We start from the raw sequence: 16,759 nt of genomic DNA on the forward strand, positions 1-16,759 counted from the left end.
CGGAGGTGGGCCACCTTTACGTGTAAGCTATCGGGACTGGGAGGAGCCTGTGTGGGCATTGATTCCTGGCGAAGTGGTGTCTGCTACTCATGTCCGGGATTCGGACCGACCCACGCAGGATGGTAAGTTTGTTTTGTAATATTGTTCTTAAAATGTCTGTAAAATTTAGTTAATTTCATTTTTAAAGTTTAAAGGATGATTTTTTTCTCACAAAACAGATTGCATGCCTATGCTCCCTTAAGGTGTGTTTGTGTTTTGAATGTTTTTTTTTCTTTTTTTGTTGCAATTTTTGGCGATAATGCTTGAACATGTGTGTTTGTTTAAAATCCACAAAAGGTTTTTGTTTTTTTAACAAACAGAAAAGCGGGGAAATTTTTAAAACATTACATTTTAAAAATATTTGCAAGTACTCAATCTCTGCAATATCTGAGACCAAAAACTTATTTTAAATAAATTTATTGTGTGCCACATCAAGTACATTTTGATATTCAACTCAAAATCATGAATGTAGAAGCTCTTAAGCTTAAAAATTTGTTTTAAACAAAACCATATAGATGCTTACAGTACATTAATGGTTTTCAGTGGGTCATTTTTCCAAAAACATGGTAATAATGTTGGGGTCACTTTTTCCACAGTCACACAGACCAGCCGCCCAGACAGGCCTCACACAAGTCAGGATGATGCCGGTATTGCAGGTAAGTCTTCACTGTAGTCACATATTCTGAAAACACATAGAAGTACAAAATATTAAGTTTAAATTTTGCACCTAGGTTCTGCTTCTGGAAGCCGACCTCCTGTAAGCCGCCCATCACAGGGCTTGGGCCACTTACCCAGGAGGCCAACTAAGACACGGCGTCTTGGCTCTGATTCCGCACCTCCATCATCCCCACCCAGGCGAAGACTTTCGGCAGTGTCACCCCAGCCACCACTGGCACTATTGTCGAGTTCGCAGAGTGATGAGGCCAGATCACCTCAGTTATCTGGTGAGTAAAAACATAAATTAAACACATAAGCAATAATATACACAGTACACTTAAGATGTTGTTAGTTGGTTTGGAGTTTACATGTTTTCCTCAACAATCAATGTGATGTAACGTCTTCAATTGCTCAAGGTGCTTTAATAAAATTAGATAAGGTCTTAGTGGATGGTCTAGACAACCTATTTGTATGAAAACAACAGATTTGAGGATACATTAAGCACACACACGTTCACATTTTTAAAAAAATATGAATAAAATTAAATGTTGGACCGAAATAAAAAAACCATTAGAGTGTTCACACATCGCCCCTGTCCAGTATGTAGATGGCTTACTTGCTCCGCTCCTCTGGACTATACAGGTAAGTAGTCTATATCGTGGTGAGGGGAGGGAATCTAACAGTGTAATGGTGTGGAGGGAAGTTAGTTAAGTGAGGAATATGCAAATTTGGCAATGTTTGCGCCTGTGTTGGTTTTTTAAAATATAAAAATTATAAATTGTTAACGTTGAGAAAAACAAGTGCTAATAATGCAAAAATGTAGTATTAGGAATGTATTAATGTGTTGCATTAGCCAGGCCAAATTAAAAAAAATTACAACATTGCATGTTGCCTACCCCATACAGAGCACAACTTGATGTCCGCCGAGGACCAGCAGGGACCAGAACAAGAGCCATCCTTCACACTGCAACTTACAGCTGTTGATCCAAGCATGCCAATACAGTTGCAGGATATACCCCAACCATCCATCAGTCCCCAACTGGCACAAGCTCCGCCCCCAAGCCAAATTCCTGGCGATTTTTGGGCCAGTTGGACAAGCCAACAGGCCCAAAGCAATGCCACCCTGACCCAACATACACAACACCTTGCCAGTCTGCCCCATCATCTACCGCGTATTAGTCGCAACTCGGGCAGACTGATAGTACAAGTAGGGAGAATGGCTACCTCAATGGAGCAAATTAGGGCTGAAAACAGCCAAATGAATGCACATTTATCCCGCATTATAGATGAGCAACAGCGACATCAGCAGGCACTCGTTCAGATCATTCAACACAATCAAGTGGTGAATGAGGCCTTATCCAGGATTGTAGCCAGCCACACTGCTACAAACACTCAGCTGATTGCCAGTTTAAATAATTTGAGCAGCAATATTGCTATGATGGGAGCTCAGCAAGTTACCTCCAGCTCGGGGACCACGACCCCTGTTCAAACGCCAGTAACCTCCCCTGTCCGGCGTTCCTCAAGAGCACGTGCCAGTGAGCCAGCACCCAGCACACACAAGCGAAAAAAATAACACCAATCTTTTTGTGCAAATAAATACAAAAATTTGTTAAAAAAAAACATTCCTGTGTCCGTCTCCAAAATTTTTTAAGCTGGTCTGTATGTATGTAGTTATGTTTTTCAAGGGTAATGACTGTAAATGTTTTGTTAGCATCAACTAAGCACAATGGACACACCACTATAAACAACAAACAGTAAGTAACAGAACACACAATAGAAAGTAGAGCAAAGTGTTTAGTGAAGGATAATTACAGCATAATAAAACTTACCTGTAAAATATCGCAGGATCACTTCTTGACGTACCTGCCTCCCTACAATTGTACTCACACTGTCACCAGATGTATCTAACTCCTCTGCTTGCTGACTGCTTTCTCCCTCACCATGTGCCAGATGTTGACTTAAACACAGATTATGGAGAAAACAGCAGCAGAACACAATCCGAGTCACCTTTGAGGGACTATACAACAAAAGGCCACCAGATTTATCCAGACACCGAAAACGTGACTTCAGCACCCCAAAACATCTTTCTATCACATTCCGCGTAGCCTTATGTGCATGATTATAACTGTGTTCAGCAGGAGAATCAGGTTGGGACAATGGAGTAAGGAGCCAAGAGTAGCAGCCGTAACCCCCATCACCTGAAAAACATATATAGTCAACATTAGGACATATGTTAGATTATTCTATCACCTCCTCCAAAATCTAGGCTGTGGTTAAAAGACATACACACATAACATTTTCAACATACCCAACAGCCAGCCATCAGGCATTTGTCCCTCCTCAAATTTATCGAAGAGCGATGACTGACTGAGGATGAAGGAGTCATGGCAGGCACCAGGGTAACCTGCAACAACACTCATAATTTTTAAATTTGCATCACAGACCACCTGGACATTAGTTGATTGATCCATATGCCTATTAGTATATATATACTGGCGGCCCTTAGGTGATCTCAGCTGAACGTGTGTGCAATCTATGGCCCCCAGCACATTGGGCATGCCTGCAAGCTCATAGAAAGCTACCCTGACAGCACTCCACTCCGACTCCTCAGTAGGGAAGCAGATTGAGGCTTTAATGTGTGGCTCCAACACATCCAAAACCTGAGTGGACATTAAATAAGCTAAGGTGAGTGTCATGTTAGGTATTCTCTACAATACTGTGGTGTTTCAACTTACACAAGCAACACTTAGCCATAACCGCATATGTATTTTTAGACTCACCTGCATCAAAAATCTTGAAAAGGTGGGCTGTGAGATCCCAATGACGTCGCCTGCCACAGCCTGGAAGCTCCCAGTAGCCATAAAGTGTAACACAGCCAGGAGTTTGTGTAGGCCTGAGACAGAGCGAGAGCGTGCTGTCTCAGGGTCTATGCCCAGTTTGACAAGGTCATACAGGTGGAAAATGTTGTTTCTATTTAGGCGGAACATCTGTATGACCCTATCATCGGACAATGCATTTAAGTTTAAACGCCCTCTAAAAAAACGAGGCTGGCGCAGCCTCCGCGGTACCTGGACAACCTGTTGGCCATGTTCACTTACCTGGTCCTGATTCCTGGAAGCCTCATGGAGCAGTCTAACGTATCCCACAGCCAACAAAAAACCATTGCCACACACTACAGCCGCCATTTCAGAGTGAGAGTAGTTCAGAATGTGCCTGAAACACTTTTATAGGCCCAAAAAAACAGGTGTGAGTAATGGATAATTAAGTTCACATGTAAACGCGGTTTTCAAAGGCTGGCGCGTTTTTTTTTAGGAAAAAAATGCGAATCGTAATTTTTCGCGGCAGCAAATGCAATTACGAATGGTTAATAAATGACCGAGATTCATATCTAAACAGGCGTAATTTGACCGATGGTGTATTCATTCGTAATTTTGAACTTGGACTAGCAAAAAAATACGAATGACCTCATCACTGCCGTGATTAGTGTTTAGTAAATGACCGAGATGACACTTTGAAGAAAAAACGCCATCTCGGTCAAAATCGGGAGCTTAGTAAATATACCCCAGTGATTTTATAAAAACAGCTAGGAAGCACAATTTAGCAGTGGGTTGCAGAGAAAAAGAAATATGCTGGCAAAAAAATCCAATTGAGTGATTAAACAGCTCTTCATTTTCTGGCTTTATTTTTATGCTAACAAATTTGTTCTCTGAAAAGTGTCCACAAAGCCAAGTCTCTGATTAACACCTTTGTAGTGATGGTTTTTCACCTATTACTAAATTAAATTTGCTTCATTGGAAAGGCAGCAAGATGCATCCTCATTTCAATGTCTACTGAAATAATACGGGTTGACACCAGGAAACATTAACGCCACTGCATCCTTGCTGCTTTCTCATGTGGTAGTCTGTTTAATGTGAAAACAAGGTGATATCTAATTAGCACACAGGTAAGGAATTAAGAAAATCTTTATTTAAGGGTGAAGATGTTTCTCACAAAATCGTTGCCCCAATGCATCATTGAAATTCAAGCTGGAAAGATGATTTTAATATATCACTTGTACATTTTGTATTGCTCTTCTGGTGACAATGTAGTTTGTTTTTGTCAATTACCCTTTTAATAATAGGGTAAAGAAAATTAAGTGGATTTAAACAAATTAAAATGGTAAAAGTTATTGTACTTCAAGTAAAAATAAAAGAGCAAAAATATCAATCCCAGTTTTGATTACTTAAATTAACAAAAAAAATGCATATAGCAAAGGATAGTTTCAATCTGCCTACCTCTGGGTTATGGGCCCAGCATGCTTCCATTGCAGTACTCTGCTGCACATGTAAGTGCAAGAGATCCTGAAGCACTCACTCATCATGGGAAAGTACCAATGTGTTTCTTCGTTGGTTGATGGAAGAAACATTTTACAAAAACTCTCCAGATTATTGACTTTTTAAAGTTTTTCTAGGAAACGTTCTAGATGTATGCTTATTAGCCTTTGTCAGTAGGGACTTTTCGTGAAGTATCTCTGTGGCGCAATGGGTTAGTGTGTCCGGCTACTAACCAAAAGGTTGGTGGTTCAATCCCACCCAGGGACGTAATTGACTTTGTGATCAGATTTTGGTGATCTTTAAGTAGACAAGTCAAAATTTCAAACCCCCTGTTATGGTGTAGGGTACTTGGCCTTTTCTGATGTAATCAGAGTTAGATTTGATTCAGTGATTTAATAAAAACAGCTAGGAAGCACAATTTAGCAGTGGGTTGCAGAGAAAAAGAAATATGCTTGCAAAAAAAATCCAATTGAGTGATTAAACAGCTCTTCATTTTCTGGCTTTATTTTTATGCTAACAAATTTGTTCTCTGAAAAGTGTCCACAAAGCCAAGTCTCTGATTAACACCTTTGTAGGGATGGTTTTTCACCTATTACTAAATTAAACTTGCTTCATTGGAAAGGCAGCAAGATGCATCCTCATTTCAATGTCTACTGAAATAATACAGGTTGACACCAGGAAACATTAACGCCACTGCATCCTTGCTGCTTTCTCATGTAGAAGTCTGTTTAATGTGAAAACAAGGTGATATCTAATTAGCACACAGGTAAGGAATTAAGAAAATCTTTATTTAAGGGTGAAGATGTTTCTCACAAAATCGTTGACCCAATGCATCATTGAAATTCAAGCTGGAAAGATGATTTTAATATATCACTTGTACATTTTGTATTGCTCTTCTGGTGACAATGTAGTTTGTTTTTGTCAATTACCCTTTTAATAATAGGGTAAAGAAAATTAAGTGGATTTTTTAAAGAAAACAATACTGTCAATATACTATTAAAACAAATTAAAATGGTAAAAGTTATTGTACTTTAAGTAAAAATAAAAGAGCAAAAATATCAATCCCAGTTTTGATTACTTAAATTAACAAAAAAAAAATGCTTATAGCAAAGGATAGTTTCAATCTGCCTACCTCTGGGTTATGGGCCCAGTATGCTTCCATTGCAGTACTCTGCTGCACATGTAAGTGCAAGAGATCCTGAAGCACTCACTCATCATGGGAAAGTACCAATGTGTTTCTTCTTTGGTTGATGGAAGAAACATCTTACAAAAACTCTCCAGATTATTGACTTTTTAAAGTTTTTCTAGGAAACGTTTTAGATGAATGCTTATTAGCCTTTGTCAGTATGGACTTTTGCAAAGTGTCTCTGTGGCGCAATCAGTTAGTGTGTATGGCTATTAACCAAAAGGTTGGTGGTTCGATCCCACCCAGGGACGTAATTGACCTTGTTATCAGATTTTGGTGATCTTTAAGTAGACAAGTCAAAATATCAAACCCCCTCTTATGGTGTAGGGTACCTGGCCTTCTCTGATGTAATCAGAGTTAGATTTGATTCAGTGATTTTATAAAAACAGCTAGGAAGCACAATTTAGCAGTGGGTTGCAGAGAAAAAGAAATATGCTGGCAAAAAAATCCAATTGAGTGATTAAACAGCTCTTCATTTTCTGGCTTTATTTTTATGCTAACAAATTTGTTCTCTGAAAAGTGTCCACAAAGCCAAGTCTCTGATTAACACCTTTGTAAGGATGGTTTTTCACCTATTACTAAATTAAACTTGCTTCATTGGAAAGGCAGCAAGATGCATCCTCATTTCAATGTCTACTGAAATAATACAGGTTGACACCAGGAAACATTAACGCCACTGCATCCTTGCTGCTTTCTCATGTGGAAGTCTGTTTAATGTGAAAACAAGGTGATATCTAATTAGCACACAGGTAAGGAATTAAGAAAATCTTTATTTAAGGGTGAAAATGTTTCTCACAAAATCGTTGCCCCAATGCATCATTGAAATTCAAGCTGGAAAGATGATTTTAATATATCACTTGTACATTTTGTATTGCTCTTCTGGTGACAATGTAGTTTGTTTTTGTCAATTACCATTTTAATAATAGGGTAAAGAAAATTAAGTGGATTTTTAAAAGAAAACAATACTTTCAATATACTATTAAAACAAATTAAAATGGTAAAAGTTATTGTACTTTAATGAAAAATAAAAGAGCAAAAATATCAATCCCAGTTTTGGATTACTTTAATTAACAAAAAAAAATGCATATAGCAGAGGATAGTTTTAATCTGCCTACCTCTGGGTTATTGGCCCAGCATGCTTCCATTGCAGTACTCTGCTGCACATGTAAGTGCAAGAGATCCTGAAGCACTCACTCATCATGGGAAAGTACCAATGTGTTTCTTCGTTGGTGGATGGAAGAAACATCTTACAAAAACTCTCCAGATTATTGACTTTTTAAAGTTTTTCTAGGAAATGTTTTAGATGAATGCTTATTAGCCTTTGTCAGTATGTACTTTCGCAGAGTGTCTCTGTGGTGCAATCAGTTAGTGTGTACGGCTATAAACCAGAAGGTTGGTGGTTCAATCCCACCCAGGGATGTAATTGACCTTGTGATCAGATTTTGGTGATATTTAAGTAGACAAGTCAAAATTTCAAATCCCCTCTTATGGTGTAGGGTACCTGGCCTTCTCTGATGTAATCAGAGTTAGATTTGATTCAGTGATTTTATAAAAACAGCTAGGAAGCACAATTTAGCAGTGGGTTGCAGAGAAAAAGAAATATGCTGGCAAAAAAATCCAATTGAGTGATTAAACAGCTCTTCATTTTCTGGCTTTATTTTTATGCTAACAAATTTGTTCTCTGAAAAGTGTCCACAAAGCCAAGTCTCTGATGAACACCTTTGTAAGGATGGTTTTTCACCTATTACTAAATTAAACTTGCTTCATTGGAAAGGCAGCAAGATGCATCCTCATTTCAATGTCTACTGAAATAATACAGGTTGACACCAGGAAACATTAACGCCAATGCATCCTTGCTGCTTTCTCATGTGGAAGTCTGTTTAATGTGAAAACAAGGTGATATCTAATTAGCACACAGGTAAGGAATTAAGAAAATCTTTATTTAAGGGTGAAGATGTTTCTCACAAAATCGTTGCCCCAATGCATCATTGAAATTCAAGCTGGAAAGATGATTTTAATATATCACTTGTACATTTTGTATTGCTCTTCTGGTGACAATGTAGTTTGTTTTTGTCAATTACCATTTTAATAATAGGGTAAAGAAAATTAAGTGGATTTTTGAAAGAAAACAATACTGTCAATATACTGTTAAAACAAATTAAAATGGTAAAAGTTATTGTACTTTAAGTAAACATAAAATAGCTAACATATCAATCCCAGTTTTGGATTACTTTAATTAACAAAAAAAATGCATATAGCAAAGGATAGTTTCAATCTGCCTACCTCTGGGTAATGGGCCCAGCATGCTTCCATTGCAGTACTCTGCTGCACATGTAAGTGCAAGAGATCCTGAAGCACTCATCTCATAATGGGAAAGTACCAATGTGTTTCTTCGTTGGTTGAGTTAAGAAAATTCTTACAAAAACTCTCCAGATTATTGACTTTTTAAAGTTTTTCTAGGAAACGTTCTAGATGAATGCTTATTAGCCTTTGTCAGTATGTACTTTTTGCAAAGTGTCTCTGTGGCGCAATCGGTTAGTGTGTCTGGCTACTAACCAAAAGGTTGGTGGTTCAATCCCACCCAGGGACATAATTGACCTTGTGATCAGGTTTTGGTGATATTTAAGTAGACAAGTCAAAATTTCAAACCCCCTCTTATGGTGTAGGGTACCTGGCCTTCTCTGATGTAATCAGAGTTAGATTTGATTCAGTGATTTTATAAAAAACAGCTAGGAAGCACAATTTAGCAATGGGTTGCAGAGAAAAAAAATATGCTGGCAGAAAAATCCAATTGAGTGATTAAACAGCTCTTCATTTTCTGCCTTTATTTTTATGCTAACAAATTTGTTCTCTAAAAAGTATCCACAAAGCCAAGTCTCTGATTAACACCTTTGTAGGGATGGTTTTTCACCTATAACTAAATTAAACTTGCTTCATTGGAAAGGCAGCAAGATGCATCCTCATTTCAATGTCTACTGAAATAATACAGGTTGACACCAGGAAACATTAACGCCACTGCATCCTTGCTGCTTTCTCATGTAGAAGTCTGTTTAATGTGAAAACAAGGTGATATCTAATTAGCACACAGGTAAGGAATTAAGAAAATCTTTATTTAAGGGTGAAGATGTTTCTCACAAAATCGTTGCCCCAATGCATCATTGAAATTCAAGCTGGAAAGATGATTTTAATATATCACTTGTACATTTTGTATTGCTCTTCTGGTGACAATGTAGTTTGTTTTTGTCAATTACCCTTTTAATAATAGGGTAAAGAAAATTAAGTGGATTTTTTAAAGAAAACTATACTGTCAATATACTATTAAAACAAATTAAAATGGTAAAAGTTATTGTACTTTAAGTAAAAATAAAAGAGCAAAAATATCAATCCCAGTTTTGATTACTTAAATTAACAAAAAAAATGCATATAGCAAAGGATAGTTTCAATCTGCCTACCTCTGGGTTATGGGCCCAGCATGCTTCCATTGCAGTACTCTGCTGCACATGTAAGTGCAAGAGATCCTGAAGCACTCACTCATCATGGGAAAGTACCAATGTGTTTCTTCGTTGGTTGATGGAAGAAACATCTTACAAAAACTCTCCAGCTTATTAACTTTTTAAAGTTTTTCTAGGAAACGTTCTAGATGTATGCTTATTAGCCTTTGTCAGTATATACTTTTTGCAAAGTGTCTCTGTGGCGCAATCGGGTAGTGTGTCTGGCTACTAACCAAAAGGTTGGTGGTTCAATCCCACCCAGGGAAGTAATTGAACTTGTTATCAGATTTTGGTGATCTTTAAGTAGACAAGTCAAAATTTCAAACCCCCTCTTATGGTGTAGGGTACCTGGCCTTCTCTGATGTAATCAGAGTTAGATTTGATTCAGTGATTTTATAAAAACAGCTAGGAAGCACAATTTAGCAGTGGGTTGCAGAGAAAAAGAAATATGCTGGCAAAAAAAATCCAATTGAGTGATTAAACAGCTCTTCATTTTCTGGCTTTATTTTTATGCTAACAAATTTGTTCTCTGAAAAGTGTCCACAAAGCCAAGTCTCTGATTAACACCTTTGTAGGGATGGTTTTTCACCTATTACTAAATTAAACTTGCTTCATTGGAAAGGCAGTAAGATGCATCCTCATTTCAATGTCTACTGAAATAATACAGGTTGACACCAGGAAACATTAACGCCACTGCATCCTTGCTGCTTTCTCATGTAGAAGTCTGTTTAATGTGAAAACAAGGTGATATCTAATTAGCACACAGGTAAGGAATTAAGAAAATCTTTATTTAAGGGTGAAGATGTTTCTCACAAAATCGTTGCCCCAATGCATCATTGAAATTCAAGCTGGAAAGATGATTTTAATATATCACTTGTACATTTTGTATTGCTCTTCTGATGACAATGTAGTTTGTTTTTGTCAATTACCCTTTTAATAATAGGGTAAAGAAAATTAAGTGGATTTTTTTAAAAATAATTATACTGTCAATATACTATTAAAACAAATTAAAATGGTAAAAGTTATTGTACTTTAAGTAAAAATAAAAGAGCAAAAATATCAATCCCAGTTTTGATTACTTAAATTAACAAAAAAAAAATGCATATAGCAAAGGATAGTTTCAATATGCCTACCTCTGGGTTATGGGCCCAGCATGCTTCCATTGCAGTACTCTGCTGCACATGTAAGTGCAAGAGATCCTGAAGCACTCACTCATCATGGGAAAGTACCAATGTGTTTCTTCGTTGGTTGATGGAAGAAACATCTTACAAAAACTCTCCAGATTATTGACTTTTTAAAGTTTTTCTAGGAAACGTTCTAGATGTATGCTTATTAGCCTTTGTCAGTACTTACTTTTTACAAAGTGTCTCTGTGGCGCAATCGGTTAGTGTGTCTGGCTACTAACCAAAAGGTTGGTGGTTCAATCCCACCCAGGGACGTAATTGACCTTGTTATCAGATTTTGGTGATCTTTAAGTAGACAAGTCAAAATTTCAAACCCCCTGTTATGGTGTAGGGTACCTGGCCTTCTCTGATGTAATCAGAGTTAGATTTGATTCAGTGATTTTATAAAAACAGCTAGGAAGCACAATTTAGCAGTGGGTTGCAGAGAAAAAGAAATATGCTGGAAAAAAAATCCAATTGAGTGATTAAACAGCTCTTCATTTTCTGGCTTTATTTTTATGCTAACAAATTTGTTCTCTGAAAAGTGTCCACAAAGCCAAGTCTCTGATTAACACCTTTGTAGGTATGGTTTTTCACCTATTACTAAATTAAACTTGCTTCATTGGAAAGGCAGCAAGATGCATCCTCATTTCAATTTCTACTGAAATAATACAGGTTGACACCAGGAAACATTAACGCCACTGCATCCTTGCTGCTTTCTCATGTGGAAGTCTGTTTAATGTGAAAACAAGGTGATATCTAATTAGCACACAGGTAAGGAATTAAGAAAATCTTTATTTAAGGGTGAAGATGTTTCTCACAAAATCGTTGCCCCAATGCATCATTGAAATTCAAGCTGGAAAGATGATTTTAATATATCACTTGTACATTTTGTATTGCTCTTCTGGTGACAATGTAGTTTGTTTTTGTCAATTACCATTTTAATAATAGGGTAAAGAAAATTAAGTGGATTTTTGAAAGAAAACAATACTGTCAATATACTATTAAAACAAATTAAAATGGTAAAAGTTATTGTACTTTAAGTAAACATAAAATAGCTAACATATCAATCCCAGTTTTGGATTACTTTAATTAACAAAAAAAATGCATATAGCAGAGGATAGTTTCAATCTGCCTACCTCTGGGTAATGGGCCCAGCATGCTTCCATTGCAGTACTCTGCTGCACATGTAAGTGCAAGAGATCCTGAAGCACTCACTCATCATGGGAAAGTACCAATTTGTTTCTTCGTTGGTTGATTTAAGAAAATTCTTACAAAAACTCTCCAGATTATTGACTTTTTAAAGTTTTTCTAGGAAATGTTCTAGATGAATGCTTATTAGCCTTTGTCAGTATGTACTTTTTGCAAAGTGTCACTGTGGCGCAATCGGTTAGTGTGTCCGGCTACTAACCAAAAGGTTGGTGGTTCAATCCCACCCAGGGACATAATTGACCTTGTGATCAGGTTTTGGTGATATTTAAGTAGACAAGTCAAAATTTCAAACCCCCTCTTATGGTGTAGGGTACCTGGCCTTCTCTGATGTAATCAGAGTTAGATTTGATTCAGTGATTTTATAAAAAACAGCTAGGAAGCACAATTTAGCAATGGGTTGCAGAGAAAAAAAATATGCTGGCAGAAAAATCCAATTGAGTGATTAAACAGCTCTTCATTTTCTGGCTTTATTTTTATGCTAACAAATTTGTTCTCTAAAAAGTGTCCACAAAGCCAAGTCTCTGATTAACACCTTTGTAGGGATGGTTTTTCACCTATAACTAAATTAAACTTGCTTCATTGGAAAGGCAGCAAGATGCATCCTCATTTCAATGTCTACTGAAATAATACAGGTTGACACCAGGAAACATTAACGCCACTGCATCCTTGCTGCTTTCTCATGTAGAAGTCTGTTTAATGTGAAAACAAGGTGATATCTAATTAGCACACAGGTAAGGAATTAAGAAAATCTTTATTTAAGGGTGAAGATGTTTCTCACAAAATCGTTGCCCCAATGCATCATTGAAATTCAAGCTGGAAAGATGATTTTAATATATCACTTGTACATTTTGTATTGCTCTTCTGGTGACAATGTAGTTTGTTTTTGTCAATTACCCTTTTAATAATAGGGTAAAGAAAATTAAGTGGATTTTTTAAAAGAAAACTATACTGTCAATATACTATTAAAACAAATTAAAATGGTAAAAGTTATTGTACTTTAAGTAAAAATAAAAGAGCAAAAATATCAATCCCAGTTTTGATTACTTAAATTAACAAAAAAAAATGCATATAGCAAAGGATAGTTTCAATCTGCCTACCTCTGGGTTATGGGCCCAGCATGCTTCCATTGCAGTACTCTGCTGCACATGTAAGTGCAAGAGATCCTGAAGCACTCACTCATCATGGGAAAGTACCAATGTGTTTCTTCGTTGGTTGATGGAAGAAACATTTTACAAAAACTCTCCAGATTATTGACTTTTTAAAGTTTTTCTAGGAAACGTTCTAGATGTATGCTTATTAGCCTTTGTCAGTAGGGACTTTTCGTGAAGTATCTCTGTGGCGCAATGGGTTAGTGTGTCCGGCTACTAACCAAAAGGTTGGTGGTTCAATCCCACCCAGGGACGTAATTGACTTTGTGATCAGATTTTGGTGATCTTTAAGTAGACAAGTCAAAATTTCAAACCCCCTGTTATGGTGTAGGGTACTTGGCCTTTTCTGATGTAATCAGAGTTAGATTTGATTCAGTGATTTAATAAAAACAGCTAGGAAGCACAATTTAGCAGTGGGTTGCAGAGAAAAAGAAATATGCTTGCAAAAAAAATCCAATTGAGTGATTAAACAGCTCTTCATTTTCTGGCTTTATTTTTATGCTAACAAATTTGTTCTCTGAAAAGTGTCCACAAAGCCAAGTCTCTGATTAACACCTTTGTAGGGATGGTTTTTCACCTATTACTAAATTAAACTTGCTTCATTGGAAAGGCAGCAAGATGCATCCTCATTTCAATGTCTACTGAAATAATACAGGTTGACACCAGGAAACATTAACGCCACTGCATCCTTGCTGCTTTCTCATGTAGAAGTCTGTTTAATGTGAAAACAAGGTGATATCTAATTAGCACACAGGTAAGGAATTAAGAAAATCTTTATTTAAGGGTGAAGATGTTTCTCACAAAATCGTTGACCCAATGCATCATTGAAATTCAAGCTGGAAAGATGATTTTAATATATCACTTGTACATTTTGTATTGCTCTTCTGGTGACAATGTAGTTTGTTTTTGTCAATTACCCTTTTAATAATAGGGTAAAGAAAATTAAGTGGATTTTTTAAAGAAAACTATACTGTCAATATACTATTAAAACAAATTAAAATGGTAAAAGTTATTGTACTTTAAGTAAAAATAAAAGAGCAAAAATATCAATCCCAGTTTTGATTACTTAAATTAACAAAAAAAAAATGCTTATAGCAAAGGATAGTTTCAATCTGCCTACCTCTGGGTTATGGGCCCAGTATGCTTCCATTGCAGTACTCTGCTGCACATGTAAGTGCAAGAGATCCTGAAGCACTCACTCATCATGGGAAAGTACCAATGTGTTTCTTCTTTGGTTGATGGAAGAAACATCTTACAAAAACTCTCCAGATTATTGACTTTTTAAAGTTTTTCTAGGAAACGTTTTAGATGAATGCTTATTAGCCTTTGTCAGTATGGACTTTTGCAAAGTGTCTCTGTGGCGCAATCAGTTAGTGTGTATGGCTATTAACCAAAAGGTTGGTGGTTCGATCCCACCCAGGGACGTAATTGACCTTGTTATCAGATTTTGGTGATCTTTAAGTAGACAAGTCAAAATATCAAACCCCCTCTTATGGTGTAGGGTACCTGGCCTTCTCTGATGTAATCAGAGTTAGATTTGATTCAGTGATTTTATAAAAACAGCTAGGAAGCACAATTTAGCAGTGGGTTGCAGAGAAAAAGAAATATGCTGGCAAAAAAATCCAATTGAGTGATTAAACAGCTCTTCATTTTCTGGCTTTATTTTTATGCTAACAAATTTGTTCTCTGAAAAGTGTCCACAAAGCCAAGTCTCTGATTAACACCTTTGTAAGGATGGTTTTTCACCTATTACTAAATTAAACTTGCTTCATTGGAAAGGCAGCAAGATGCATCCTCATTTCAATGTCTACTGAAATAATACAGGTTGACACCAGGAAACATTAACGCCACTGCATCCTTGCTGCTTTCTCATGTGGAAGTCTGTTTAATGTGAAAACAAGGTGATATCTAATTAGCACACAGGTAAGGAATTAAGAAAATCTTTATTTAAGGGTGAAAATGTTTCTCACAAAATCGTTGCCCCAATGCATCATTGAAATTCAAGCTGGAAAGATGATTTTAATATATCACTTGTACATTTTGTATTGCTCTTCTGGTGACAATGTAGTTTGTTTTTGTCAATTACCATTTTAATAATAGGGTAAAGAAAATTAAGTGGATTTTTAAAAGAAAACAATACTTTCAATATACTATTAAAACAAATTAAAATGGTAAAAGTTATTGTACTTTAATGAAAAATAAAAGAGCAAAAATATCAATCCCAGTTTTGGATTACTTTAATTAACAAAAAAAAATGCATATAGCAGAGGATAGTTTTAATCTGCCTACCTCTGGGTTATTGGCCCAGCATGCTTCCATTGCAGTACTCTGCTGCACATGTAAGTGCAAGAGATCCTGAAGCACTCACTCATCATGGGAAAGTACCAATGTGTTTCTTCGTTGGTGGATGGAAGAAACATCTTACAAAAACTCTCCAGATTATTGACTTTTTAAAGTTTTTCTAGGAAATGTTTTAGATGAATGCTTATTAGCCTTTGTCAGTATGTACTTTCGCAGAGTGTCTCTGTGGTGCAATCAGTTAGTGTGTACGGCTATAAACCAGAAGGTTGGTGGTTCAATCCCACCCAGGGATGTAATTGACCTTGTGATCAGATTTTGGTGATATTTAAGTAGACAAGTCAAAATTTCAAATCCCCTCTTATGGTGTAGGGTACCTGGCCTTCTCTGATGTAATCAGAGTTAGATTTGATTCAGTGATTTTATAAAAACAGCTAGGAAGCACAATTTAGCAGTGGGTTGCAGAGAAAAAGAAATATGCTGGCAAAAAAATCCAATTGAGTGATTAAACAGCTCTTCATTTTCTGGCTTTATTTTTATGCTAACAAATTTGTTCTCTGAAAAGTGTCCACAAAGCCAAGTCTCTGATGAACACCTTTGTAAGGATGGTTTTTCACCTATTACTAAATTAAACTTGCTTCATTGGAAAGGCAGCAAGATGCATCCTCATTTCAATGTCTACTGAAATAATACAGGTTGACACCAGGAAACATTAACGCCAATGCATCCTTGCTGCTTTCTCATGTGGAAGTCTGTTTAATGTGAAAACAAGGTGATATCTAATTAGCACACAGGTAAGGAATTAAGAAAATCTTTATTTAAGGGTGAAGATGTTTCTCACAAAATCGTTGCCCCAATGCATCATTGAAATTCAAGCTGGAAAGATGATTTTAATATATCACTTGTACATTTTGTATTGCTCTTCTGGTGACAATGTAGTTTGTTTTTGTCAATTACCATTTTAATAATAGGGTAAAGAAAATTAAGTGGATTTTTGAAAGAAAACAATACTGTCAATATACTGTTAAAACAAATTAAAATGGTAAAAGTTATTGTACTTTAAGTAAACATAAAATAGCTAACATATCAATCCCAGTTTTGGATTACTTTAATTAACAAAAAAAATGCATATAGCAGAGGATAGTTTCAATCTGCCTACCTCTGGGTAATGGGCCCAGCATGCTTCCATTGCAGTACTCTGCTGCACATGTAAGTGCAAGAGATCCTGAAGCACTCATCTCATAATGGGAAA

The 16,759-nt window shown here is 36.5% G+C and overlaps 1 long non-coding RNA gene and 2 other non-coding genes across 3 annotated transcripts; all 3 read left to right on the forward strand.

Annotated features, from left to right (window-relative positions):
* Nucleotides 1-632: 632 nt before the first annotated feature.
* LOC135034439 (uncharacterized) lies at nucleotides 633-1,685 on the forward strand. Its single transcript, XR_010229653.1, has 3 exons — nucleotides 633-695; nucleotides 771-983; nucleotides 1,602-1,685. It is a non-coding gene; the product is annotated as an uncharacterized LOC135034439 (long non-coding RNA).
* Nucleotides 1,686-8,711: 7,026 nt separating this feature from the next.
* TRNAS-ACU (transfer RNA serine (anticodon ACU)) lies at nucleotides 8,712-8,785 on the forward strand. Its single transcript has one exon. It is a non-coding gene; the product is annotated as a tRNA-Ser (tRNA).
* Nucleotides 8,786-11,051: 2,266 nt separating this feature from the next.
* TRNAS-ACU (transfer RNA serine (anticodon ACU)) lies at nucleotides 11,052-11,125 on the forward strand. Its single transcript has one exon. It is a non-coding gene; the product is annotated as a tRNA-Ser (tRNA).
* The last annotated feature ends 5,634 nt before the right edge of the window (nucleotides 11,126-16,759 follow it).

Source organism: Pseudophryne corroboree, unplaced genomic scaffold (genome assembly GCF_028390025.1).
Source record: "Pseudophryne corroboree isolate aPseCor3 unplaced genomic scaffold, aPseCor3.hap2 scaffold_583, whole genome shotgun sequence".
Classification (NCBI taxonomy): Eukaryota; Metazoa; Chordata; class Amphibia; order Anura; family Myobatrachidae; genus Pseudophryne; species Pseudophryne corroboree.